Here is a 26,028-nt window from a genome sequence, read left to right on the forward strand (position 1 = left end):
GAGCTTTCAAAATCTCTCTCTGACAACATTCCCTGGTTGAATTCTGTGAAACGTCTGTATTCTGTTGTTTTCTGTATTAGGTGGAAGCCCATGTTGTAACAGTTCATTTGAAGTTTCTAAATCTCTAAAAGAATATTTCTAACAGAAATATTCTACATGCCCAGCAATATGGTGGTTGTTTAAAAATGCATGTATTTTTCTTCTATGAACTTGACCAGATGAGTTTGCTTTGTGTCTGAGTAAAATTAATTAGAAGTGAAGGCATTCTGAGTGACAAGTTGGGCATGCCAGGATACTGCAGATGTAGAGGTGATGGACATGTACTATTTATATCCATTGTTAATTCCAAAGTCACAACATGCAAATTTCTCATGGGCTTTTGTGAGACATCAGTTGTGAAATGTTTTTGGGGAGGTATTTCCAAAATTGTCAAGGCTAGGTTAAAAAAAAATAATGCCAAAATAATAGCTTCCAGGGTGTGGGTGTTTTTGGATGAACACTTGGTCTATATTGATTTACTAAGCTTTTTATCACTGGAATGGAATATTACATTTTAGATAAGTTAAAAGGAATTAGAAAAATCCTGGCCCACTGCAATGAGCCCTTACAGAGCTGCAAAAAAAAAAGGCTCTACTTCAACTAACATGCAAGGTGAAGTTTTTTTCATGGCACAAAATATCTGTCTTGTGAATTTGGTTTAGTTATGGGAAACAGGAGAGCAGGTAGTAAGCTGGAAGGTACCTGTGGAGAAGCTGGTAATAAATTTTCAAACAAGAATGGAAAGAATATATATGGGCTGGTTTTTGTGCTACAGCTACCCTAGTGAATTTATAATTCATGACACATTCTCACAGTTGGAAGTAGTTTTTGAAAGAAGAAACCACTTTTTCTTTTACAAGATTATTAAAAAAGACATTATGACTTTTGAAAGCATAACAATGTTCAGTTAAGAAAGTACTTTCTTGGAAAGTAACTGCTGTGACTCAGCATGTTGCTACAATGTCCTACTGGAGCTAAATATAAAACAATCAGTTGATGGCCTTGCATATCCTAAATTGTTACCTCCTGCAGCCCTTGTAAAGTAGTCACTGTGGTGGCAGCATTTCTACTGGGTTTAGAATCGTCAAGCACTGCTCAAATGCAGGAGAACCATTGGTGTGAAAGGGATGTGTAAACAGACACACAGCTTTGAAGTTTCTTTGACAGTATGGCAGAACTGCCTTCTGAGGTGGAAAAGAACTGCAGAATTGCCACTTTTAAAGTTTTAGGTGAGACTCTCAGCTGTTCTCACCAATAAGAGTGGAAGTGCAGGACTTGCCTGCAAGACATTGCTTTGGGCTGAATTTTAGTCTGAGTCTGGCCTGATCACAGAGCCCACTTTTTTTTTATTTTAGAGCATGTAATACTTAGAGCCTGTAAATACTTTCTCCTAATTTCTCTCAGACCTTCATGAACTGCATTACTGCTGCTTGATTTTGTTCTTTTCCTGTGTGGTTTGTTGGGTTTTTTTATCAGCTTATGTAAACTTGAGCTAAAGAGTGTAGCGTGGGTTTTGTATTTTATTAAACAGCCTAAGGCAAAACCCCTTTATCCGATATCTAGATTTCCTGATCTTATTAGTAGTGCCTTGTTCATGCATCACAATATTTCATCATGCAATACTGATGTACCCTGTACTAATGTTGCTTGTTTATTCAGCTTTTACTATAATACCTGTTAAATTGTAATGAACTCTTTGAACTAAGTTACCATTTTGGTAAAGCTATGCCATGACATTTAAGACACAAATCTAATGCCTTAGAATGCATCAGCCAAAGGCAGAATTTGTATCCCTGCACAGCATTTATTCCAAAAGTAATAATTTCTGGTAATAAGAAAATGAAAATGAGATGATGTGTATTTAAAGACATTAGGGTCGTGGTCATGGAATGAATTGTTTGACTATAGTCCAAGTCTTTTTCAGCAGGCTGTCTTTGAGAAGTCTTTTTTTCTTCTATTTTTCTCCCTTGACAGTGGCTAAAAGAGTGAGCTTTAGAGAGAGCAGAAGGCTAGAGCAAGCCTGTAATGATTATTTGACAGAATATTCTCCCTCCCACTAACCATTTTCACTGTAGGGCTTCTAAAGCTGAATTTGGTTCTATTCATTTAATAGCTCATTTTGTTGTCAGGGAGCTGTCTGTGGAGGATCCACTATCACTGCCTTCTGTTGCAGATTTCTTTTGAGTCTCTCAAGCAATACTTGCAACACCTCTGATTTCAGGGCTTCTCTGAGGAGAAAGACACTGACCTGATTTCCTCTGATATTTAAAGCCTCCCCTGTGAGTCCTCTGATACCAATACATACACCACTGAATGGATGAAAAGAGATGAGAATAAACATCCTCAAAAACATCATTACAGCGGATTAACAATGAAGCCATGTATTATTCAGTGTTTGCACACAGTAGAATATTGTACTTGTGTTCTGTCATTCTCATTGTAGTGGATAATTGTGTGACATATGCAACTAGAGCGAGGGTGAAATATAAGTGTATGCAATATCTGCAGTTTCAAGAAGAATGAACGCTGTGTTGAGTTAGTGAATTTAATTCTGATTCTGGAATAAAAAAAAGTGTGAAAAAATACTTTAATTTAGGAAAGTTAACAAAACCCTGAATTTCTTTGGAATTGAAGTCTTCCAAAGTTTCCTACTCTAAATAGTGAGTACAATAAATACATGACTACTGCAGTGATTTTTTTTTTTTTTTTTTTTTTTTTGTCTTTGCCCTTCAAGCATGGCTATATGCATATAGATAAAAAGAGTTTGCTACTTTTAAATGATACTAGTGAACTGGTGATCTGATTTTACAGCATGTGCCCACCATGTCTAAGCACACAGGCCATTTGTTGAAGTGTTAATGCACTACTTATTTTCTGAAGTTACATGCATATTCTTCACTGGAGAGCTGGCTGGGGACCTGAATCTTAGTGCTCAGTGGTTCCAGGAAGGTGTTGTGGATGCAGTCTGGCATCTTTGTAGTGCCAGATGCAGGCCCTGTGTATCATTAGGAATAAACAATGAAATGGAAATCTTCCTTGCAAAAAGCAGAGAAAAACACTTAGCATCTTTTGAAAGAAGTTGTAGATAGCCTCTCTTATAGGTTAGCAATAATTTACAAATTTTCTGTCTTCTCTGAGTGTAGGATTTTCTTAGCCTCACAAAACAAGCTGTGAGAGATGAAGGAAGGAAGCATGAGAAATACGAGTAGATTGTTTTAAACCATTGTGTTTTTAAGCTTAATTAAACTCAGAAATTCATTTTGTTCTGCTAGAAATAAGAACGACTAACGTACATTCCAATTTATTGGGGTTTTCTTTGAAAATGTTTTTGCATGAACTCAAGACAACTGTGCATTTCCTAGTCAAGAAATAAATGAAGCGTTTTTCACTTGGATTCATTATCCAGCAGATCACTGCAGTTGGTAGGGAAGATACAAGGTAACAGTGCACTTTCTAAGTACGTCAAACCCTCCTGAATCAATTTTTTAGACCATGCTGTTTTATTTTCTTGTTATTGGTGTCATTCTAGGGTGCTATGTCTATTTATTTGAAGTAGCATGCAAATTTTACCTTAAATAGTTTGAGTTCAAATAGTTCCAAGAACAACATTGATTGCAGTGAATTCTGGCCACTCTTTGCTTAGGTTTATCTATAAAGAAAATGTTTCCTGAAGCCTCTTATTTGAGAGGAATTAATGGCTACTGAATCTTTTTTGTTTAAAACAAATAAAAACCTTACCCCAAAGGCTACACAGTTGCTTACTTGCTTACTGATTTGGGGGAAGTAATGTCATTGGAAGGAATATTAAAATATATGTTGAAATGGTTGCTGTTGTTTACAGACAGGGTTTTTTTAAGTCTACTTTTCTCTTTTGGACATGGTTTAAATGTTTTAAAAATATTGTAGTTCAGACAGATTTGATATTTACCTTGTTTCTTCTCGTCACCAATAACAGAATCACACAAACCTATTTTTTCATTATAAATTAATTGCAATTCAATACAAATCAAAGACTTTTTGGCTTTTATCTACTTGGATATACTCCTTATCAGGAGGTGAATTACTAACTTGCACCTACTATTTTTCTTACCTTCTAAGGAAAAAAAGATTTTGCTAAAGTATTTCAAAAGTATTTGAAACTAGTAAATGAAGCACAGGCATTGGTGGTGATGGCAGACATCTATTTCTCCACAGTGACTGTTCTCTGCCTCTGGGTTTACCACTGTTTGGAGGAGAAGTTGTCTCTTTGGCCTTTACATTCATGCCTTCTTCATCAGGTTTTCTAACTGATTTGACAATTATTTCCAAGTTTGGTATTTAATTGTAATTAATTCATCATTCTTGTTTCATATCGGTTTTCAAGCTCTTCCTGCTATCTCGTAGATGCCTGGCATGGGCTCAGTTTAAACTCTTCATTTATACTTTCCCAGGATTTGAAAGGAAACACAGAAGCAGCATACCCTCTTGTGACTGTATTACAGTTTCTAGGATAGCTAGACACTGCCAACAAATAGCCTTTTCTACTGAGCACAATGTTCACTGTAACACATATTAGGGAACCAAACAGGCCACTTGCAATCAATGGAAAAAAGTACAGTGCTAAGCTTCAGTGAGCACTCAGATGATTGTGGATCGATTGTGCAAAGAATTTGAGGTAAGTTAAAACACCTTTTAGTGCACTGGCTGTTTACATGAGTTTAATGCAGTGGATGAGCTGTTGATGCCTTTTGCAATTGCATTAGGCCCTGTATCCATTCCAATCTCCTTGGCCTTAGTGCAAGGATCAGCACAATGGCGTTTGTCTCTTCTGTAGCACTCATCTCAAAACTGGCAGGCTGTGTGTAATGAACAGAGGGGGTGGGGTCAGCTGCTGCCTCTCACAGGATGGGCCAAACCTTAACTGGGAACACAGGCCAGGTGCAGCTGAGTGTAGCACTGTGGGTATTTATTCTCTGAGTTAGGCTGTACTCTGGTTCTCTGAGAGACTGAAAGGAAATGTGAGTGCTGCTGCTGTTGTAATTGTTTTTGATTTTTTTCATTAACCTTGAGTTTATGATAGCAGTGATCTGGGCCTTGTATTGGAAATATCTAACCTATTAAGCAATAAAGCTTAATTTTTCCCTTATAATTTAATTAGTGTGAGATTATAAACTCACTTAAATCAGGAGCTTATTTCTTCACAAGATATATGCGAAACCAAAACCCCTTCTTGAAACCTTATGGAGGATTAATTTCCTATATTGCATAATCCTACTGATCCTTTTCAGTGAGAATCCTCTGCTACCCATAGCAGTATCAGGTGTCTTGAGAGAATGTACATAATTTTATAGACTAGAAAGCTTTTTTTTTTTTTTTTTTTTTTTTTTTTTTTTTTTTTTTTTTTTTTTTTTTTTTAAGCAGCTGTTGTGTTTTTGCTGTTTGCTTTTCACAGTAGTCTCATGCTGTGGCAGCTTTGTTCAAATATGTAATACCTACTACTGTATGTAATACAAACTCCTCCTGCTTATTGTGTCAAGCAGCAGGAGTTTTTTGGTCAAAATGCTGGAATACCAGAATATATCTGTACCTCTGTTTGTAGGGTTTTTGGTTTATTGTAAACGCACAACTCTTTGCTCTTGGGAATGACAATACATTTAATTGGCAATTAAAACCCTCTGAAAAAGGAGAGAGAAAACGTGCTCTACATACTGTCACTGAAAGTTGGAAATAAGGCTCTCTAACACTATAAATTCTAATATTTCTAACCACTTTCTAATAAAGTGGTGTCACTTTTCTTTTCAGAAATGGGTGTAAGGGGAGTATTTGCCCCTAACTCACATAGAGCAGCTACCTAACAGACAGTTTTCCCCAAACTTGTTCATATCTGCTCAATATTCCTGCAAATTTTTTTTTTTTTTAAATATTAAAAGTACTTCTCAGAGCTTATTTACATCAGAGTAGGGTCTTTTGAAGGTCTTGGTGGTTGTTTGGGAAGCATACCATTCCTCAAATTACTCTTTTTTGGTTGCAGGCTTCCAAAAATGTTTCTTCTCTTTGGATGCATTCCCGTTATGTGGTCTGGCCAAGATATACCTTCTGGGGAGAGTTTCTCAGGCCCACAGTCTTAAAGGCTAAGAAGGCTACTTGCACATATTAGTACAGGACTGAGCCCTGACACTTAAAACTGAAGGTGTTCATAGGACTTAAACACTATTTGTTGCAATTAAACATTTTCCCAGCAATAATGAATGTGTTTCTTATGAGGAAAAAGAAAGCATTTTTGGTTGCCTATTTAATTTGTACAGATTTACTCTTTAATTTGGGATTTTTTCTGCTCAGATGAACTAAAAAGATCTATATTTGTATCATCAAAGAGTATATACCTTCATGTTGATGATCGCGGTAATGATGGTCAAGGAGGTGTCTTTCTGAAGGGTAATTTAGTCCTACTGTGGTTATAGTGCTCTATGACACACAAAAGACTGATATGTTCACCTGTTGTTCCTCCTGACGGAGTGTTCCCATAGCACAGACAGTTTTTCCTTCCACTAAAAAGTTCCTGCCTGCATGCCTGACTTTTATTACCGTTATAATGTAAAACAACATGGGTGCACTTAGAGAGCAGTGAAATATAATAATTGTGAGAAGTCCTTATTCAGTACCCCAGGATTTAAACTGATTTCAGTTGTCAATATTTCTCCCCTCCACCTGTCAAACTGATTTTCTTCTTATTGGTATCAAGGAGAGATTGTCACTGTTCATTTAAAGCAGATAAATTTCCAAATATATTTCAGGCTTGTTTTTTTCTAATATCTAAGAGCAAACATCTGAAAAAACACTTGCCTAAATTGCAATAGTAATCACTTGGACAAAATATGTGAATATATACAGATACTTACACACATATATAAGTACTTGGTGCTTTCTCAGGGAAAGTTTAATTATTTATTTGCAAGGCTTATATTGTTTTGGGTTTTTTTAGTTCATGGAAGTTAATGAATAGGACTGCTCTTGAAGAGAACAAATATCCTATATGATTCCATGTGTCCTAAGATACAGTTCTTGCTTTTCCACCGCCTTGCAGCTTACATAGATGGGGGTATCAGATAGTATCAGTGCAAGCCAGTACAGGCAATGGTAGAAGAGTGGAGGAAAGCAATACTCAAGAGAAGCATGGCCCTAATTGTTTCTTTCAGTAGTATTGTGCTCGTAAATAAATATAATAAATCTCTTTTATCTACTAAACAAAGCAGAGGGGTTAATTTATTTCATGGGATGTAGACATGATGGATCACATCTTGAGCCTTCTGATGTTGCAACAAGCTGGTGATTTGTTGTTTGTCATCTATAATTAAGAGTTCCCAGCAGATGTGTTTGTTACTCTTACATAGCACCATGGCAGGAAAACAACACCTGCAGCCTGTGGTTGCACAAGTAAATGACTGAGAGTCATGTCAAGTTCAAATTAGCATCCTTATATTATGTGGTTCTAAAATTGATTTACATAAACTCACATTTTCACTTTATTTTCTATTAAACTGGGACAATGCTTTAGGAATTCAGGTCTCTAGAAGATCAGGTTTTCCTGACTCTGTCTGTAGTCTGTATCTTCAGATATGTGTATGATTTTCTCACTTCTTTTGACAGCCTTTCCACAAGTACCTGGGTGAAATGGGCAAAGTTGATTTGTGTTCATACGCTACTCTACAGCTACAAAGCTGAGCTGAGTGTATAAATTTTAAAAAACAGAATATGTTATTGGTTTTCTTTGTTTGATATTTTTTGAAATACATTAACTCCTGTGGTTTTTGTTTTCCATTATTTTAAACAAGTGATGATGTTTGATGGGAGGGAAGTTAATTTCCAGACTAGTAGGATAGCATACTGTTGCTTTGATTTTATTATGTATTCACAGCTTCTTTCTACTATTCTTTGTTTCAGAGTAAATATTTAAAAACTCAGTGTTTCAAAATCTTTACATTTGTGTTTGCATCCTGCATAAAATTAAATGCTTTCCCTATCTAATAAAATGGATTGACTTTTTTTTTATATATAAGTGTTGGTTGGTGGAGTCAGATGTAAATATGCATTTAATACTAGGAAAAAAATCTAATGTGATTTCTGGAAGTACCAGATTTTCACTTTCTAGAAAGAATCAGTTATTAGTTGGTAAATAGATTTGTTTGACACCCACTCATGTTTATTCAGATTAGTTCCTGCTCTCGCAAACTGCCGGCTTGTTTTCTGCTGTGGAGAGAGCAGCAGGAACTCAATATTTAAGAACAGAATTAAATAATACTTAAAATTTAAGGGAGACTTCCTACATTCTGACTACCTTTTTACACTTTGCAAAACATTATTGTCATAATGAATAGCTTTGTAAAAGTTTTCTTTGGCAGTCAGTAACTCGTGTTACTGAGCAGCACAGGAGAGATGAGCTCTTGCTGGAGAGGTTAAAGTCAGTGCTGAGTTAAGGGGAAGGATCTTGTCCCTCAGTACCCTGGCAGGATTCTTCAGATGCCTTTTATTCTGCTCACTCACAGTAAAAGTCCCTCTTCTCTCATAGTATGTCATCTTGAGCCACATAAAGCAAAGTTCTCCAAATAATCACAAATAATTTTGATTAATTCAGTTCTGGCTTTGAAGATTTCTAGGGTCTGATTTTGTATCGAAGCCATATAAGCTCAGATTTACTATGGCCTTTTTGAGCAGAAAAACTCAAGGAGTAATTCAAGCACTTAAGTCCCATTGAGCATATTTATTGGCCTCTAGCCTGGCTTTCCAAGTTCCCAGGGAATCTTGAGGGCAAAGCCTCTGTTTTGCATCATGGACAGACTCTTCAACAAGGTTTAGCAACCAAAGGATTTACCTAGAAAATAAACTCCTTTCAAGTAAGGCTGCAGCTTATTTTCTATTGCATTGACAAACTTCAAAATGCTGGCAGATTTTCTGTTACAAGTTCTGCCCAATACTGATATTTTGGTAGGGCTTGAGAAAGGTGAAAAGGAGTGAAATTAACCAGAATTATTGTAACCAGAATCACTCTGCAAGTGAGCTGAGCAAAGTCAGGGAGCAGAGAACATCAGTTTGTTATGAGAGGAATTGAATTCAGAGTTGCTTTTAGGGTCCCAGTAGAGCACTTTTCTGCTGAGAAGTGCCTATTCAAGTTCAATTTGAAATATTTTTCAGGAAGCTGTTTCTAAAAAAAACCCCTTTTGATAGCTAACATAATTATATTAACATTTATATATAATAACAGTTTGTGTCTAAGATAATTGAAAGAGTGACTGTTAGAATCAATATATGAAAAATGCCTTCCAGTAGGATTTGGGAAAGAACCAACTGTCAGCATTTTGCAGTGATTAAAAGTGCATCTATACATTTGCCATCTCTTGAGGGCTGTTACAACTCAAAACAGCGCTGACTGTCACCACGGGGAGTGAAAAATTTCTCTTTATAAGAAGTCTATTTTTTTTGCTTGATACTCTTGAGTAATTTTATGTAATAATTGCTCTCAGTGGCTGTGACAAGTGTACCTGCTGTATGCCCATGGCCTGTTTGTGTCCCTCCACTCATGGTGCTGTTCTAAACCTCCTGCAAGTTGTTTGGCCTTCATTTTCTGGTAATTATTATCAGACTGAAAACCTCAAAAATTGTGGGGCCTGTGTTACAGCTAACTGCAGAGAAGAAACTGGCTAGTGACAGTTTCTTGAAGAGACAAGTGTATAAAGGTAAGGGATGTTCCTGATTTATTAGCCCTCCTGTAACCAAAATGCCACTTGGGGATTGCTCTGTTGGATCAGGATCTGTCCCATTTCTTCCTAGGGTTGTTTAATGATGGGATAGATATTGGCTATTTTTGAAGGAAAAATCTGTGTCAAGGAAATAGTGTAAATCTTGAAGCAACTAGAAATTAGCCAAACTCAGCTGAGGATGTAAGAGGTGACTACCATTGGGTGGTGCTGCTCTGCAGGGCAGGGTCTCTCCTCCGGGAGTTTCCCTGGTACATCACAGACCGTCAGCAGAATGCTGGAGCTTGGGCAAGGGAGGGGGATACAGTGACCTGCCTGGAGGAGGAGGGGAGCAATCTGCGTGGAACCAGGAAAGATTGAAAATAGATTGATATTTCTGTGTAGAGACGTGGCTACATCTGGTGGTTTAGGTGGAAAACTGGCTTTTGCAGCTACAAGATGTTTTTTAAAGATGAAGGATTGCTGTGGAGAGGAGGATCTGCCTGACGAAATGGGGCAACAACAGGTTGGCCAACCTGATGAGGAGAGGGAAGGAGACAACTTGGGAAGTAAGGACACCATACATGAGGATGCAAAATGGCAGTTACAAGAGACAGCTCAGAAACAATAAAACAGGGCAAAAGACACCCGTATAAAATGTATGTATACGGATTCATGGGGCCTGGAAAACAAATGGGAGGAACAACCACTCTGGTTGTCAAGCTGCGTCACTTGCAAAAAAGGGCATTGATTAACTCCCTTGGTTTACCACTTGTTAAGCCATATCTAGGCTACTGCATGCAGCTTTGGACAAGTCCCCTTCTCAGTCCAAGAAAGACATTCAGCAGAGGCCCCCATAGTGGTCCGGGTGGGAACCTTTACCCTGTAGGAAGAGGCTGAGGGACCAGGGCTGGGAGCTGGGGGTTTTTAGCAGCAGCTCTGCATCTTTGTGGAGAGGTTATAGGGGAAAATGACCAGCTATGCTTGGGCAGGATGTGAAAGGCAACTTGCAGAAACTGAAATTAAGGGTCCAGACTGCATGTGAAGAACAAAGATTTCCCCATGAGCACAGCCCAGCAGGGAAGCAGGCTGCACTTGCTTTAGTGCATTTTACTGAGTAGGAATTGGAGTAGCTGCAATTCATCACAGTTCTGCCTTGGTAATCTAAGGAGAGTCAGGAGTGATTGACATGTACCTAGATGATCTTATCTTCATGCATGGATCAAACGTGCCATGTGATCTCATGGGCTTTGAGAATTTGGGGAATAATGTCACCAACTTCTCTATGCTTGTTGTTACTTTCTTGGTCATATGCAAAATCGTCAGGGAATGTAATGCTGGTCTTTCTGAGGCTGTGTCTTTTCTGTTCACAAACTCATTGGATATGCTGGCCTCTTTTAATACCTTAGAAGTGTTCCAGTTTTCTGTTTTAGAAGGAGGATTATAGGAGGACTATGCATCTAGAAGTGTGGGGAAGCTAGTTCAGCATACAGCTCTCTGCAGTTATAATTTGGTTACTAATCTGATCTTTCTTATTTTTTAACCATAAGATTTGAGCAAAATTAATTCCTGTGCTCTACAAATATCTGAATCTGCAGACACAGGGATTTCACCATTCTAAATATAATATTTTGATTTTTCAGTAAGTGAAACCTATATTTCTTGTTCTGAGAACAGTGCCTTGATCACACACTTCACACACTTAGCCTGTCATAAATTATTTAGACAATTCCATTTTAATATTAGAGATGTGACAGTTCTATCCAAAATAAAACTTCAATACAGACAGATTCTGCCAGTCTGGCTTTAGGCTTCTGCCTAAAGCTCTAATTTAAGAGCTTGTGATGTTTCAGCTCAATTTGTAGAAGCTATGTAGGGCATTCAAAGTAAGAGATTAGAGGATGGGCATAGCAGACTCCATATCCAGTCCTCTCACAGTACTTTTTGCTCTTCTCAAGTATAAATTCAAATTAATTTCAGAGGAATAGATATTTCAGAAAGAACTTACACCTACCTTATACATTACAAATAAAGTTTGCTGCTACTCTGCACATACTGATGAATTCACCTGGGATTTTTTGGATTACACTAGCCAGTGAGTCAGGGCATGTAAAGTTCACCTTTTTCCTCACAGGAAAGTTAGTGTAACAGAATGCTGTTTCAGTTATTTCCAAAAGATGGTACCTCATTTCAGTGGTGAATAATTTTCTGTATATTCAAATCTATTTCTCTACAGTACAGCATCAGTTTTTGCAGACCTGTTTCATGACATCCTCACTAGTTTGATTTGGCCTTGGGATGTGTTCTTGTTCTTAATCTCTTCTTGCGGAGATTTAGTTGTTAATTGCTCGTTTGACAATAGAGTTATATTTGATACTAGGGAAAAATCCGAAGCAGACCCTCTTTATGAATATTTAGGAATATGGCCCTCTTTTCATATAGCTTGCACCATATCTTTTTTTCTGTTTTATCAAAATAATTTTTCTGTATTTTTCCACTACTTGTGGCTGTCTCTAAATTGTCTCTTATACATGGTAACTGTTCCTGTACTCTGTCTAGAGTAATGTATAGAGGTGAATATTGTTTCCAAAGGCATTCACAGGGCAGTTCATGCTTAATTTCTTTTATAAATATTTTTGGGGTTTAGACTGGGTTTGTATTTTTAGTCTTGGTATGAAATCTGTGCACCCCTTCATAGGCAGTTACATATATCCTGTGCTAAGTTTGGGGAAAAGAACCCCAGAGACCAGATTGTGACACTCTGGGTTTTACTGTACTGGAACATGGGGATCACATGCAGTAAGGTCACTGATTTACCATTGATTTAGTCTCTTCATTAAGGTACAACATATCACTAAAGAATTCAAAACTGGAGCATAGATGAAACTGGATAGCTTAAGCTCCAAACATGGTAGGCAAAATGCTGAAGGTCTGTTCTGGGCCTCTTTCTTCTGTTTGGAGTAGACTACCCTGAAGATGACAGAATTTGGTCACATATTCAATCATTTTAGCTTTAATATTTCAGATTTGTATCTGGTAAGTGTAACACAAAGGCTTTGAACGCTGAAAAGAGCTGATGATATAATGAGACTGTTAAAAAGTCAATGAAAAGTGAACCCAACCTTTGTGTAATCAAAGTGCTTTACAGACTTAATCCCCAAGAAGGATTTGGAACTCTATGAGCAAATTTTAGCTTCATGGTTTAAATGTGAGCACTATTCAGATTTGAATGTGCAAAGAGTCATGCATAATAGATATTTTCCCCCTTAGTTAAAGCCTGATGAGACTGTAGTTTAAATGCTTGACTCAGTATCTAAAGTCAGTATTTTGCAGGAGTTTGCTATCATGCTCTGATTGCTCAGCTACCTTGATGTTTTAATTAGTTGGCTGAAGATATTTTTGGTCTGAACATGAACAAGAATATGTTTGTACCTTGCTGAATTTGGCAGGTATGTGAGTTTTTTCACTTTTTTAGGGCCGGTGGCAGGTTCAGAATGTTCCTGAATAACTTCTGCAACTTCTGGAACTTTTGGTCCTTGATTAACTTTTTTTTTTTTTTTTTTTTTTTTTTTTTTTTTTTTTTTTTTTTTTTTTTTACCTTGCGCAATTGCACGGAGCAAAGACCTTCAATTTCTAAGCTGATAGTACTTTGCCCAATAAAGAAGGTGAGGGAAATCTAAGTCTCTCATACTGAAGCTTATAAAGACCTCTAGATAACCAGCTTTGGATGATAAAATGCAGTATTTCTTATGTGAGAATGACCTGATGGCTTTGGTGTAGGTTACCTAATGTTCTCCTTTCCACATTTGCAGATATTGCTCAGAGAGCTTGAGCCCTTCCCTGACTTCAACTGTTCCCAAAACACTGCCCTGACAAAGTAAATCTAGTGCCATATTTTGAATTATCTGGAATGTTTATGTATGAGTAAGAACAACTGGGTTAGTTGTATTGATTTATGACTAAGTCATTCAGCTATTGATTCAGTATGTTATTGGCAAGTAACACACTGCATTGCAGAATTATATGTGTGCTTATCAGCTCTATTGTTCACCACTGACTTTTTGGTTTTTCTTTCCAATGGAAACTAAATCCTTAGCTGAAAAAGGCTGAAAACATATATCTGTTGCTGCCTCTCAGTTTCTAACTCTGACATAACACCTGCTGTTGGCTTTGCCAGTGGTTCTTGCCATGCAGCTGCATGCCAGGGGCAGTGAGATTGGTGTTGGAAATTTTGCTGGGCAGACAAAATTTAAATACTTCAGAAACTTGACAATTTCCTTCTGAGAAACAGGTCACTTTTCTGATCAGCTCTGTACTGCTACAGGTCCTCCTGGTCCTCATCTAGCAAAGCATGATGGTTTTGGATATGTAATGAGACAGAGCCTTAGTGCCTGCAGGTTGTCTGTGTCTGGGTGGGTACCTCAGGGATACTCCCTTTGCAGCTGGGCTGTGCAGCAGCTTTGCTTTTGATCTGTACTGTTGAAGAATAAAAATTCATGCAAAAGGCAGAGTGGATATGCTATATTAAACTAGCATTCTTCTGTATTTGTCTGGATGGTCCCATGGGATTTCACTTGTACTTGATTTTGAAGCAGGAAGCTGAAGGGGCAGCCCCCCACATGAGCGCCTGCAATCAGCACTGAGGGTTCAGGGAACAGTGAGCTCGTATTAGTTTTTCTTGTCACTCAAGAGGGATCAGAAGCTAAAGATGAATTGTCTTTTTTTTTTTTTTTTTTTTTTTTTTTTTTTTTTTTTAGCTGTCGTTTTCTTCTTTATTTCTTGCAATAATTTTTAGATTCTGTAAAAATAGTTCCAAGTTATTCACTATTGAGTTCAAAGTTGGAGAAACTGTGAGATACCACACTTCTGCTGGCTCTTGTACCAGTGCTTTTATGAAAGTTCTCTGAATGCTAAAAAAAGCTTTATTTGGAGAGAGACACTTGCCCTCAATCAGTGTGTTTGACTTTCCCAAAGGCAATTAAGCTGCTAGTACTTCACTGAGAGACCAGGGGACAAATGTTGGTACATTACTGCGGGAATTCTGCTGTTCTTTGGAAATGGGAAGGCTGCTGCATCAAAGAAGTACTAAAGTCTTTCAAATAAAAGAGTTTATTAGAGGTGAGATACTAAGTCTATCCTTGTCTGAGTCTGTCTTTCCATACTGAGTTATAGCTGTAACAATTACCCTTGTATGTTTCAAATTACCACAAAATGGTCACGTAATAAGGAATTTAAAATTAATATTATTCCAGTTACCTTTTCTATTAAGGGAGCACAATATCTTAGGAAAGTGTAGTGTTTTGGATTAGAGGCTTTTTATTTTTCAATGAAGGCTTTATAAAACACATGTATGTGTTTTAAAGTACAAGGTTGGCTTTTAATTTCCTGCTTTAGAAGCTTAAGATAGATATTTGGAAGCTGAACCTCTAGAAAAGGAGCAATGAGGATTTTTTATTATGATAACATCTTAAAAAGTGTGGGGTTGTAATTTTGAAAATACATGTACGTATGAAATTATTGCAAACCTTAAGTTTATTTCAAGGTATATGTTCTAACTAAAGTGCAGTTGAATTAGTAAATGCAGTAGAAATCTGAGTGTTTGATTGTTTTGTGTGAATATTTGATTCTGAATTTGTACTATTCCAAGTGTAATGCAGGTATGAGGAGCTGAGCAGCAATTACTGTGGTTGTCACAAAATTAGTCATTAATGTAGGACAGGCAAAGTGAAAATTATACTTTCAGCACTTTCTCTCTGGCCTGACAGATACCCTTGAATTTCTGCTGCTGTCGGTTAAATATGTTCCCCTTTGCAGTGATGGATTTTCCCTGGGCTTCAAACAACAGGCATGAGCTATGAGTTGCTGCTTACTGGTGAAGAATGCAGAGCTTGCAAAGAATTCAGCTTGGCTTTTAGAGCTGGACTCTGAAGTTCTTTCTTTTGCCTCTGGCAGAGAGGTAAAAAGAATGAGTGCAGTTTTCTCCTCATGAAAATAAAACAGATTTAGCAATTATTTGTAATAACAACTATCTAGGACAGTTGGTTTTGGCCTTACTGATTTATAGAAGGAGGAAGAATTAAATTCTCCAGTAGAACATTTCAAATTTATTAAAACCATTTGTTTTTTAAACCCATGGTTTTGCATTGTAACATTTTTGGGTCACTATTTCTAATTGAAACCAGGTGCTGATTTTGGAATGAAAAAAGTTACATTAGAGTTGATTTGTTGGAAGAAATTACTGAAAACCTTTGCATGTTAAAGTGACTGAAAGTCTTTGCATTAATCTGAAAATTACGTCAAATGGTTGTTTTGGTTACAATTTTTTGGGAAAAAATAAGCTGGGAAAGGGAAGTGTCCAGAGCAAAAGTTCTTCTAATCCTCCTTTTTGAAAGTCCTTAACCCCTTTTAAAAAGGAAGCAATCTGGTGTCTTACTGTGCTGGCTGTTCTAGGATCTGCCTGACAAGTGGCAGGAAGTCTTTTTATGATCAGCGAGTTGCTTTTGAAGTGGGAAAATCTGGATGAGTAATAGCTGGAACCATTTTCAGTGATGTCTAACAGGAATAAATATTTGATAACTAGGTGATGTGTCATATATGTGTTTCTTGGTTTTGAGTGAGGATGGCATTCCATCCACGAAGTAATCATTTTAATTCATGTTCTTTAAGCATTGCTTGCTGAGAAATCTTTGTACTTTTGCTTTTAATCTATTCTACCAGAAACAGCCTGGAAGAAGTGATACTTACAATGACTGTGCTCCTTTTCTTTTTGCCTGGTGTTGAAAGTTGGAAGAGAGCTGGCTTAGATGTCCTGCTTTCTAAATGAAGAGTTTATGGAATTCATGAAAGCTAGGAGAAGAGATACATGTTGAAAAGCAGAACAGAAAATAAGGGAGAATGATAACTGTGGAACTATAGTCTGCTACTCCTACTTAATTTACCTAATCTTAAAGCCATTAGCTGTTGTCTGTATGATACTTTATACTTTTATAATGACATTGCAGGAAGTTAGTGGTGATCTCTCACCTTAGAAAAGGAATTGATGGAAAAACTACAAGGCTTGACTCTTTCTGAAAAGCAGTCCTGGCGGGGCTCCCTCCCAGCTTCTTTTGCACCAGCTTGCTGGCAGAGCTTGGGAAACTGAAAAGTCACTGACTTAAGGTAAGAACCCCTAGTTAGCAACAAACAAAACATCAGTGTGTTGTTATCATGATTTTCATACTAAATCCAAAGCACAGCACTGTACCAGTGACTAAGAAGAAAACTAACTTTATTCCAGCCAAAACCAGGAAAGCAATGTTGGTTGGTTAGATAGCTCCATGCTTCACATTGGTGTTTGGGCAGAGATTTCTGAGGTGTGAGACATAAGGATAACAAGTACTAGAAAAAACGGAATCTTAAACTACTTTATGTATGTATGTTGAAGTAGAAACAACCTTGCCTTTATTGATATATTTACCCCCTCTTCACACACGATGTGTCACTTGGAAACGAAAAGAAATCCTTCAGGCCATTCCTCTGAATCTCAGCTGCTCCTCCTGTAGAAGCTGTGCTGCATCAGTGATCCTGGGGGAGGGGTGTGTGTGTAGGTAAAAGAATTTGAAAATTCCAACAAACTAATTTGGTGTTGATTACAAACAGTTTGCAGACTTGTGAGTCCTCCCTTGACAACACTTCCTGATATTGCACCTAGGTCACATTGTACCTGCTTCACATAGGAGAACTTCTTGCTTGTGTCTCATCTGAACTTTCTGTTTTGCTTATATAAGATCTAAAAGCAGACTAACTTCATTGTTCTATTTAAATCTGACCCTTTATAAACCATTTTATAGTAATTTATTCTTTGTTCAAACAGTATACTTAAGCTTTTGTGGTCCAGCAAGTTTCTAAGTTTTCATTCGAGTTCTCAGCTATGTGATGGTGAGCTGTGGAGCCCCTTGTGCCCTTAAAGGAATTTCCAACTGCCTTTCCCTGGAAAAGCAACCCCTCCCAGGTGCAACAGAGGCTTCTCCTCCACGATTCCTTTCAAACATTGTGCAATCCGCTCCTTGGGTTTCACAAGTCCATTACTCCCCCATGGTATCTTCTTTCCCTGTTTCCCCATTGGCTATGGGGCCTGGTGTCCAGTTTCTGTCTTCCCTATGGTCACTTGCCCCTTGCCCTGCTCCCTGTACCCCCTACGAACCTGAGACATTATATAACTGAGAAAAATCACATGATCCCTCTTTTTGGCCTTCTGGATCCAACTTCAGCATATCGAATAACTGCTTGCTGAACTGATCTGGGGCTGACAGCCCTCTGCCTCTCTTTCTGAGCTAGCCTGTACCATGTGTGGATGTGTGAACTTAAATGCTTGCTTCAATTCTTCTTGAGAATTCTTCTCAAGAAATTTCTTCACTGGAGGGGCTGACTGAGATCTAATTAGGCTGTAGCTGCACTCTGAAAAAGACACTCTGTTACAGTGAGCCTTGGTAGAATGTGTACCACCAGTAAACCCTTGCATTACAAATGCTTTTGTAAGATCTGTGAATTCACATCTAAATTTCTTCTTTCTCTCCCCTAACTTTTGAGTAGTGTGGGAATCAACTTCTTACCTGCCTGGAAGATGTTAACTGTGAGATGGATGAGATGTTTGGGCTGTTTTTTGACCAGTCATTCTTTAGGATTGTTGACTCATTATTTATGGGATCAAGCTATTATTCCTCTCAATTTGTAATATGAATGGGTGGAGGGAATAGGAAGGTTTTAAGTCATTAATTATTTTTAAAAGTCCATAAGAATTTATAGCTAGCTTGTTTGAGGTTAGTGACTCAAGGTTTTTTGGCATTCAGTCCATTCAGTTCTGCGTTTTTCTACAGACAGAGGATAAATATAAAGTAGTTTTACATTTCTTGAAATCATAATGCTCTTAGGAAAAAAAAAGTGGTTTTGTTTTGGTGTTTTCTTTTAAACTGAACTGTACATTTTTGAGTCACAACATTTCTTTTCCTGTTGGGAGGAATAATTAATGTATGAGCCTCTATCCTTTTTTCATTCTAAAGTAAGAAGTACTAAACAATTATATATGCAAAGATCTGATTTTTTATTCAGCACAGCAGCATGCTGGTCCGCAAGTAGATCTGCTGATTTAAATGGTGGTGTTTCTGAACATTGTTAGAAGAGTTAGAACAAATTTAGAAGGTCATGTTTGATTTTGATGAGCTACAGCTGCAGAAAAGTGTTTGAAACATGTACTAGTTGCAGAACACAGCCTTATTACAAATGGGCAATTATGCAGATGTGAGTGTGGTCTTCTGTGTGAGCAGATGTCTTCCTTCAGCAGATAAATTACATGTTTTAGTGGTATACCAGCTTAGATCAAGGTGGTGTGAAGAACATTTCACATATTTTCTGTTTCAGAAATTGACTATTCTTGCATTTATTTCAAAATTCTATTCAATGGGTTTGTACATAAAATTGCAGAACAAAGATTCTTTCTCTTGGTTATCTGTTATATGCCTTCGTCCTGGTTTAAGGCAAATTTTGGAGGAAACCAGAAGGGATCCCTCTGGAAAGCAGGTTCAAACAGTCCCTCCCCCTACTGCTTCGGAAAAAGATTGCCTTTGAGAGAAATGGAAAAAGCTTGTTTATTTAACTAGCAAAGTATTCACAGGCATAAAAAAATGAGTAATATTATACAATAAAACCTCTTACTGTTCTGATGAGGTGGCAAATTCAGAAAATCCTTGTCATGGGGTGTAGCTCAGCTCACTCAGTCTCTCATCAGCCCCTCCTGCACTGGAAAATGCTGCGTCCTGGGCCCTGATGGGCCACAGGTATGAGCTCCTGGTGTTCTGGGTTTTCAGTCCGGAGCAGGTTTGAACAATTCCAAGAAAAAGGAAAGAAACAGTCCCAGGAGCTTCTCTACCACAGCTAGCTAAAAAAACCCTAAAAGCAAAGGAGAGCTCTCTCTCACTGTCCATGCTGCAGATAAAAGAGTCTGTGAGAGGGAAAAATGTGGGAGAACAAGTGCAGTTTCTGAAAACAAACTGCACACTTCTCTCCCCCTTCACTCTAGGAACCGGTCTTAAAGATGAAGAACTTAACATTCAACATAAACAGGACAGACAATTGGGGATAAAAGCATCAGAAAGTCACTCCAGGACGTTCCACTCCTTATCTCCAGATCATCAGCCTATCATCACCCCAGGACAGCCTTTCACAAATAGCTCATGAAAATTAGGATTGGATGTCATTAGGAATAACATCTTTGTTCTCTGTCATATTACTGGGTAATGAACTGTTTGTTGAACAGCAGTGGTGAGCACCCGATGGCCACCTGCAGCTGATTCTCCATAAAAATAATAATACTTTCACAGATGTAAGTATTGATTTCATTTTCCTTCTGCCTTAGGGAATTACATGATCCTTACCATTTATTATCTCTTTGGCTGACAGAAGTTGATAGTGGAAATGCTGATAACATTAATTCCTGTGTCTGTCAGGAACCTGGTGAAGTATTGTGTTGGATGGGCCTTTCCAAGTCCAAAGGCCTCTGGGAGAAGGAAAGTCCTGTGTTCAGTGCTCTGACAGCTGATTTTTTTTTTTTCCCTTCCTTTCCTATCTGTGGAGAAATATACCAAAGTTGGCTGATGAACTCTTAACCCTGACTGGATAAGGAATGTCCCTCTTGCTACCATAAACTTTCTCTTAAGAAGTCTTTGCCATGTTGGCCTGTAATATTACTGGTTCTGCAGCTCGGTATGAAAAAGGGATCAGGCATCCAAATTATGGGCCTTTTTGATGCTTAAGTAGGAATAATCCTTTCCTTCACCTCCTCTTGAGTACTGAACCCAAAATATTCTAGACCTCTGCATTTTGACTTTCTCAGACTTGAACTCGTTTTTCTCATAGGAAGTTTACATTTGTTTTGTAACTCTTCATGTCTTCCTTAAACTGAAGACCTTAACTTGCCCCTGCTTCTTCTGGAAGCTCAACTATATCCTATGCAAAATATCTTATTTCCACAAAAGCTCAATCTCATATTACACCTGTTGTGTCTGGACAGATTTGGGTTTATATGTCAAAAATCATTGAAAAAATAGTCTGTAATACTATTCTTTGTTTGCCTCACACAGGAGGTGTACTTCGTGTCAGCTGAAGAGGGAGTTAAACATCAGTCTTCACCCTTTACTCATTTAAGGAAATGAATTAATACATAGAGGTGAGGGACAATTGTTTGTTCTTTATTTGAACCCTCTGCATGTTGCTGTGAATGTGGGCATGGGCAAGATAAATGTCACCTGATTTTTGGTTAGCCCTTCAAAATGCAGCAAGGGCCAGGGAGTAGGGGAGCAATACCATGTTAAGGACATGGTCTGGAGCTCTGGTTTCTGTTTTGTTGTCACTTGTTCTTGAGGCTAAACAACTGGTCTCTTGCTTGTTCATTACTTTCTACAGAGGGGTGCTAAGTCTCTCTTCCAGTAGAGTACTGCCAAAACATTTTCCTAATCAGTGGAAGGACTGGAAGAAATCTGTGAAACAATCATGAGAGTTTTCGTGGGAAATTGGGCTTGCTCTGGCTGCTAGGTGTACATTACTTTCTAATGGGACAAGAAATGTATTAAAGTGTCTAGACTTTCAGAAGTAAGAAGTAAGTTGGTAATTAGTGAGCAGGATGAGAGAGATACATTTTTATGAGTAAACATGATTTTCTTCATTGAAATGAAGAGGAAGTGTGAGCCAATACTATGTTAAATAGGATAAATGTTAGCTGGATGAAAATGCAAACTCAAGGGGTTTTTTAATACTTCACTGAAACACTGGATTAATGTTTAATTCTGATGACTAAATCCATTAATAGATATATTTCTTACTAAGTTAGATAAATGAGTTTTTCAGGCAATTTTGTTATTCCCTCAGGGCATGGGTTCCACTTGCCTGAATATTGCTCTAATTAGATGATGACACAGTATCCCAATAGCTCTTTTAAAAATGTGGGACCTCTGCCACTAGACAATAACTTTAGTTCAGCTTCTTTGTTTTTAATTAATGAAAAAGAGGTCTTTTGTTTGAAGAAATCAAAGGATACTCTGGGGATATGAAGTATTTATGTCATTCCAGGTAGGGTAGAACAGATAGACTGAATTTAGAAAATATGGAAGATCTTTGCTGCAAAAGGCTCCTATAAGTTATTTTATGTTCCTCATTTTTGTGGCTCTTGAAATAATTAAATTCTTATTTCACTAAATTAAGAATGATGCTACTCTCTAACTGGCTTTCAAACAAAGGTAATTGTTTGAAGTCTATTACAAAAGTCAAGGGACACTGAGGAAGTTGAACTTTTTGAAAACAGTTTAGTAGGTGCAGTTAACTGAAATCTATAGAAAGGTTGAGTAGATACTGCAGGCTGTTCTTCGTATTCTATGTGATAACTCATGACTGGAATGTGAGCTACTAATGTGTGACTGACATGGGAGGAAAAAAAATCTGGCTTTAGATAATGGATCTGCAGGGAAAGAAAAGAAGTTCTTTTAAAATCAGCTACAAAGCTGAGGCTGTACAATGACAGGATGCATTTCAACAACTGCTTACATAAAGGGTTTTTGCCTGACAGAAGGTATTGCTCTGTTTCTTCCACCTGTTTGTGTGACAGCTGTCACTACTCTCATTGCTCTGGTTCATGAGTGCAGCAGAATGTGAGTCCCTGGGTGGGTATTACCTTGGTTTTCTTCCTACTTGCTGGATGTAGAATCATTCTCAGTACATGTCAACACAAAAGAATAACTTGTCTAGCTTTATCTAGAGAATAATATTGGGCAACCATATTTAAAAGTCAAGACCATAAATCTTGAATTATGGAATGATAAGGAGCCAATGAAGGTTATCTAGCTCCTGCTTGAATTAGGGGCGGAAGCAGCTTCAGGGTTAGGTCAGGGTACTTATGGCCTTGTCCTTCTGAATTTTAGGTAGCTCCAAGAATGTAGATTGCCAGACCTCTCAGAGCATTCTGTTCCAGTGCTTTCTGTGCTCACTGTGAACCTATACTCCCTTTTATATCTAGCAGTAATTTGCAGTGTCTCAGCTAGTGACTATTTTCCTCCTTTCACTGTGCTCCTTTGAAAAAATAGTGGCATCTTCTTTATAACTACCTCTGAGGTAAAAGGCACTGTATTTATTCCTGAGATCTTGACGTTAAACTTGATCTGAGTAGAATAACAGGTAATATTGAGAAGGCATGAAGAATATAGATTTCAAGCAATAGAGATGGAAACAGAAGTCTGGTGCTTTGCTGTAGGGATTTGGGATACATAGGCTCAAGCTCTTGCTCAGCTTCAGTCAAAGTGTAGAGCTTTTTGCCTCTGGCAAAGAGACAATGTTAGAACTTTAGTTTGTCAGGGGCTATGACAGGATTTCAGCATCATGTGAGTTTACAAAATCTCCAGTGCCAGTATAGGGCACAACCTAATTTTAAGGACTTTGGTGACAAATGGCTTATTGTCTGTTTTCATGGGCAGTGGTAGTGTGATATTAAGTAGCTATTAGTTTTCATAAAATATCTGACTTGACAGGAATGTTGATATGGGTTTTGACCTAGTCTTAGGGGAAATTGATAAGCCACAAAGTTTAAAAGCAGTTAAGTAATCTTGAAATTTTGAGAACAGGCTCTACTTTTTTTTTCCTCTTGAGTTAACTGCATGTATTTCTATTTTAATTACGTTTTCCCTAAATGAAAAAAGCCCTTTTACAGTCTCATTTTGAAAGAATACAAACAATGAGTTCAGCAAATGAGGTGTACAAATGTGTGAATAGGACACAAAATGTCAACGCAGATTTGGCCTTTTTTGCATTTGCAGTTGACACTGCCAAGGGAGTAAATGACATTCAGCATTGGCATCAGTATTATAACGTGGCATTCCCCTATGGCAGTATCCCAGTGAGGCAGGCAGGGTTTCAGAGTGAGAAGAGCAGAAGCAAATATCTCTTTTTCTTCTGTTTCTTTTTTTGAGCGGTTTTGTGACATTTTCTTTTGTGGTGAAGAAAATAATTTGATATAGCAAAATCTAAAGCAAATAAATTAACTTCTGGTGAAAGACTTTCTTCTAGGGCAAGAGTTTTCAGCAGAGGGGAACACAGAGAATGCCTCAGTGGCTACAGTGCTGGTCTTGGAGAATGGGGCTCATTCAGTTTCTTTCTTTGAGAGATTTGGAATTGAATGGTTCTTTCCTCGATACCTGTGAGAAGGTGCTGTTTGAAGGGTGCTGAAAACAGAAAGCTAGAAGGCTGAGAAGGGCACAGATTGTTAGCTGAGAGTTATGTTGAGACCTGTGTGATAGAAATTCTGATTTCTAGTCTCAGCATTCTGGGGGAGCGGTGCAGCGGAATTGTCCAGGTTCAATGGGCAATGATCATCCACTAGCCTTTATGCAAGGGAATGGTACCACCTATCTCTCTCTGGACACAGAAGTAACTTGAAATCAGGCTAAAGAAGGAGAGATCATACCATTTTGGCAATTTCAAGGTGCACAGCTTGAGCGGTGATCTGGATCATGACATCTTAGCAGTCTTTTGGAATCACTAGTAGGTGCTAAAGTGAAATGCTCCCCTGAGCAGTGCTAAATTCCACCAAACCTGTAAATGCTGCATGTGTTCAGTCTTGTACAAGACCAATTTAGGCTGCACTGCCTTACCTTGAACTTTTCTTCAAAACATTAAAGCATAAATTGAGTTTGTTTTCTGAAAGTTGATCTTGTGATTAAAAAGAAAAGAGATATAAGGTTTGGGAGGGCTGGCTTTTATGTGTGTGTGGAGAAATTTCTTTTATTGTGTCTCAGTTGCAAGAGCTGCAGGAAACTGATTTTTTTTTTTATCGGACCTGGCATGCCAGCAGCTTTATTGTTTGGAATATCTGTGATTCCATCTGAGATACCTATTGAGAGTACATGTGCTCTTTATTTTCCGGCAAGCCAGGGACTGTAAGCCATGCTTACATATAAGCTATGCTGATGAGTTGTCTGGAGAACATTGGAAGAATATGAAATTCACTCTAAAGAACAGTTAGGTAGTGCACTGTCTTTGACCTTGGGGTTTCCCAAATGTTGGTTGCATCTGTCACGTTGATGACAGAGTAGAGCAAGAGGGTTATTTTCCCAACCTTGATCTGTTGCACAGAGTGGGCTGTCATATGCTGGATCACCCAGCCCCTGCTCGTGAGTTCATGCATAGTTTGACTGACTTGCTTAGTGTTAATTTCCTTTTTTCCCTCCAGCACATAATAAAGATATTCAGCTGCTTAGAAAAGAGTATTGTACTTGTATCTCAACAGTATGTTTGATTACTTTTTTTAAAGCTCTTGTAGCTGGTTTCAATAAATTACAGAGGGTTTCCTTATTTGAATGTAAAAGTATCTGATTTTGTGCCTAAGTTTATGCTCATCTATTCTTATGTATTTTCAGTCCTCATAGGTGCGAAAGTGAGACTTCTGTGCACCTTAAGCTTGGATTTCAATAAGTTTTATGTATTGATTTACAGCGATGAAGGTCGTTTATTTTTGTCAGCTAGTCCTTTCTTAAGATTTTTTTTGAAAAACTTAGATATTTTCTTCAGTGATATACTGTCATAGAAGAAAAAGAAGAACATAACTGGAATTAAGTGGGTTCAGGAGAACTTCTTGGTTGCTATATTTGGTTTATTCTGATTGCTCAGAGAGCAAAGGTCTGACAACAGATCTTTGATTAGGTTTTACACTTGATAAATGTTTTCAATACATCTATTTCTATTTCAAACCCAGAAAACTTGCGAATCTTTTTTTCACCCTAGTATGCAGTCACACCTCTTGGTGTCTTGATGTGGACTTGCTTCTGGGGAGAGCTTAGTTATTTATTTGTAGATGATTTCATCCATTAATTCTGACTTGTAGGAATCTGGTTTTGAAAGTATTTCTTTTCAGCATCATGTTCACTGATTTCCAGTTCAGTGTTTCCTCTGGCAAGTCCAGTTTTCAAATGTCATTTGTTCTTTTCTTGCCTAAGTATCTAAATAAACTCACAAGCTTTTAAATAGTGAATTAAAAAAAAATAAATAATCAAGTGCTCTGACATGTGACCTCAGATTTATTCAAAGCCCTGTGGGAGACATTTAAATTGTTAAAATTCTGCATATGTGATACTTCTATGGGGCAAGAAAGTAACTGTATCTAATTTAGTTCAAAGTACTGAGAAGGCTTGAATGTAGCTATGTTCTAGATGAGTAAGATTAAATTAGAACTTTCCAGCTGAAATAAGAGTAAATATATTCCTCATTT

The sequence above is a fragment of the Zosterops lateralis genome, assembly GCF_965231275.1.
Source record: "Zosterops lateralis genome assembly, contig: HAP1_HAP1_SCAFFOLD_57, whole genome shotgun sequence".
Classification (NCBI taxonomy): domain Eukaryota; kingdom Metazoa; phylum Chordata; class Aves; order Passeriformes; family Zosteropidae; genus Zosterops; species Zosterops lateralis.